This window comes from Silurus aristotelis (assembly GCF_946808225.1).
Source record: "Silurus aristotelis genome assembly, chromosome: 1".
NCBI classification, from domain to species: Eukaryota; Metazoa; Chordata; class Actinopteri; order Siluriformes; family Siluridae; genus Silurus; species Silurus aristotelis.
In genome coordinates, this window is record NC_139574.1 from 6,784,432 (window position 1) to 6,788,957 (window position 4,526).

Consider the following 4,526-nt stretch of genomic DNA (forward strand, 5'->3'; position numbering starts at 1 on the left):
GGGATTTGGACCAACACTGCTTTTTAAGATATTATGACTTACAGAGATTTTAGGAAACCTTCATTTTTGACAATACTGACTACACTTATGCACTTTTTTTTCTCCTGAAGAGGCAAACATTTTGTACATGAGAGCCACATTGCGGTTTTCCTGTAATAGTTTCATGTAAAGAATGCTCAACAGACGCAGGATAAGCCAGATATTTAATAAACACCAAACTAGTAATCCAACGTGACCATAAACAGGTAAAGTCACATCAGTTCACAATCACATTAATTAGAGAAAATAAGGTGATCTAAATCCGGGGACAGAATCACTATTACTTCACATTGTTTTCCTGAATGAAGGTAAAATTTATATTGTGTGTGTGTGTGTGTGTGTGTGTGTGTGTGTGTGTGTGTGTGTGTGTGTGTGTGTGTGTGTGTGTGTAAAATTGAGGACACCTGTGCTTAATCGGTAAGAAGGAGAGTCAGAGCACAAAAGTGTAGCTATAGCTCTTTATCTCCTATACAGTATATCAGGGGTCGGCCATTTTTATTTTTTAATTCCCTATATTCAATCACGTTTGTACTCACAATGCACTCTAAATCCGAGTGTACAGCCGACGTACACCCACTAACGGATTATCTCCCATACTGTAACGTGACCTAGCGCACACAAAAAAAAATCTCCTCAGCAAAAAAGCTTTGAAAAAATTCAATAGCAAAATTCAAGCAAGAGAACTATCACTATCAGAATATATTTGAAAACACTGATTTGGTTTTAATGTGTAAGCTGAGGAAATAGAAATATGGAAGGACATATGTTTAGTCATGTGATCCATTTACTCAAAACAAAAAAGATGGGTGGATGAGGTTGTACAGGAATTATTGACATGCTATCCATGCTTTGACTTTTATTTAGTTGACAAAACATGGATAGCAACTGCATCACTGCAATTATTCAAAGAAACAGAATATATATAAATGTGTGATGGAAATGCTGCAGGCTAAAGATTCTTCTTTTATGTTTCTGCAAATACACAGTATAGAGATATGAACAAATTTAGATGCTTCCATGTGGATGAGCAATACCTCAGAAATTGTTTTAAACATGCCAGTCTGGATGCAGAGATTGTCAAAATCAATAATAATATTTTAAAATCTATGCAGATGATGCATAACAAAACAAGTGGATGCAATCAGTTAATACCCAAATCACAAAACTGAAGCAGAGATCAAACCAGTAAGTAAAAAATAACAAAACATATCAATTGTGATTTGTGACAGTTTTAAGTCAAGCATGAAGGTTCAAGGAATGTTCACACTTGATTATTAAACCTTCCTCACCTGCAGTGTGTCTGACTTCCACATACAAGATCAAATTCGCTGGAAAAAAAAAAACGTAATGAGAAAACTGAGGTTTAGTTGAATGTAACTTGAAGAAAATTGAAGGTCAGTTTTTGGAGATTCAATCTTCTGTATCATATGGTTTTGTAGCATGCTATCCTTATTCAGGTAATGCAAACTCCTTGAGATGGCTTGAGGAAGAAACTATAGGAGGAACTAGATTCAAAAGGTAATCCATTCTCATCTGGGTGGCACCAAATGTCTATTCATTACAGTTTGATCTTTGTTGAGGAGTACTGTTCAGTGATGAGCGTTTAAATTCACAACTGTTCATGCAAACTGTGGTCCTGACTGTTGATATTAATTACAGACCAAATCCATCTTCTAAGTTCTTGAGTTGCTGAGTAACTTCATGGATCTTTATGCTGTTTATGTGAAACCATCCTCAGCTGCACAGTGTCTTTAATTAAAGAAAAATCAAGAGGTAGTGCATCATCTATCTATCTATCTATCTATCTATCTATCTATCTATCTATCTATCTATCTATCTATCTATCTATCTATCTATCTATCTATCTATCTATCTATCTGTCTGTCTGTCTGTCTGTCTGTCTGTCTGTCTGTTTACATGTCTCTATCTATCTATCTATCTATCTATCTATCTATCTATCTATCTATCTATCTATCTATCTATCTATCTATCTATCTATCTGTATGTCTGTCTGTCTGTCTGTCTGTTTACATGTCTGTATCTATCTATCTATCTATCTATCTATCTATCTATCTATCTATCTATCTATCTATCTATCTATCTATCTATCTATCTATCTGTCTGTCTGTCTGTCTGTCTGTCTGTCTACATGTCTGTGTCTATCTATCTATCTATCTATCTATCTATCTATCTATCTATCTATCTATCTATCTATCTATCTATCTATCTATCTATCTATCTATCTGTCTGTCTGTCTGTCTGTCTGTCTGTCTGTCTGTCTGTTTACATGTCTGTGTCTATCTATCTATCTATCTATCTATCTATCTATCTATCTATCTATCTATCTATCTATCTATCTATCTATCTATCTATCTATCTGTCTCTCTGTCTCTCTGTCTGTCTGTTTGTTTACATCTATCTATCTATCTATCTATCTATCTATCTATCTATCTATCTATCTATCTATCTATCTATCTATCTATCTATCTATCTATCTATCTGTCTGTCTGTCTGTCTGTCTGTCTGTTTACATGTCTGTGTCTATCGATCGATCTATCGATATAGATATAACTGATAATTGAGCTGAGTGAGGTGAAGCTTGGTGACTATTATGGACTGCATACAGTCCAAACTGATTCTTATATGGAGATATAATTTCATAATAAATGTTTCCTATTTATTATCATCTGTGATTCATGGAAAAATTATTCCAATCTTATTTATACGCATTTATGTTTGTTGGAGAATGTTATGTTTCAAGCAGGTGGAAGCTTTTTTTGGGGGGAATCTCTGTAGAATAGATCAATTCCACTTGTGTAATTGAAAAACTGGTTGTCACTGATGGGTAGATAATATCTCGTAGGTCTTTTTGTGTTGCCTGTGACAACAACCGGTGCATGCTTGAGCAGACAGTAAGAGAACCCACGAAACATGACCCTCTGAATAACCCTGAGCAGCATGGTGCCATCTGAGAACTTCACAGCTACATGGTATTCACACAGACGCTACAGCGCAAAGTGAAAAACGTTCCTGAGAAAAGGAGGGACAAAAAGCAAGAAAGAAAGCGAGCCCTGATGACGATACAGGCCGTTATTTGAAATTGAAAGAATGCGAAGATAGTTAATAGTTGTACTCCCAGCTGAGGGGCTGGCTGTCACGGCTGTGCAGCTCCACTGCTTAATGTACACTCATGCTCCATCTCATCTCTCGTTCCATTATTCCAATCTTCAAACTGCCGTTTCATGCACACTTGGGCTGGCCCCATGCAGGCCTCGCTATTTATTGAATACATTTTTTACACAAAAAAAAACAAAAAAAAAAACATTTTTTCCACCTGAGCTGCCGCCTGCAACTTTTATGACCGAAGATATATCTTAAAGAGAGAAGAGAGCGGGAGATACAGTGAGTGAGAAAGAGAGAAAGAGGAAAGAGCTTTCGTCTTCGCTTTAACAAAACAATGCTCCCTTCATTTGTTTGCCGCACGCTTAGAATTGATGTGGATGAGCGAGCGTGATGCAATCTGAATGAGCCAGTCGTTCGCTTCTATCATTTCCTCTCGGTGTATTGTTTAAGAGCAGGCCATCATGACTCTCATATCGTTCAATTTTTTTTTTCATATGGAAAATAAAAGCAGTGAATAGGTGCTCCCCTGCTGTGCATGAAGGTAAGAATGCTGTGGAAAGGGTAAGTAAACGCCAATCAGTGTGTTCTAGATTACAGAGGTCTTGCGGATGATTTCCCAAAAGAGCTGCTCACATCTTGAAATTCAACACTTTCCATTAAACCTCAACATGAACACGATACTAGGGTGCATGTATGGATGAAGATGGAAAATCTGCTGTGTCAAGTGTGTAGCATCTTCCTCAAAAATGTAAGCATTTAAAGTAATCAGGTATTGATGCTAACCGGTGCAGTTGTCAGGCCTTAATACATTTATCATCTGTATGAGTTGCTGTAAGGCAACAATAAAAATACATGAAAACCTGTACATCTAGAAATGTAGATTAAGACTAGGATCATTATATAAAACATTTAACTCTTATATACTGCTGCTAATAATAAGTATAAGTACACCCTCACATTTCCGCAACCATTGTAGTATATCTTCTCAAGGGACAATACCATAGAAATGAAACTTGAATATATTTTAAAGTGGTCAATGTGCAGCTTCTATAGCAGTACAGATTTACTGTCCTCTGAAAATAACTCAACATACAGCCATTTTTGTCTAAATAGCTGGCAACAAATGTGAGTACACCCTAAGTGAACAATTTAAAAAGTGTGTCTAAAGTGAGCACTATTGTTATCCAGCACTGCCTTAATCCTCCTGGGCATGAAATTCACCAGAGCTGCACAGGTTGTTGCGGGAATCCTCTTTCACTCATCCATAAGGACATCATGGAACTCATGCAGACTCATGCTGCCACCACCATGCTTGACTGTAGGCAAGACACAATTTTCTTGGTGCTCATCAACAGGACGTTGCC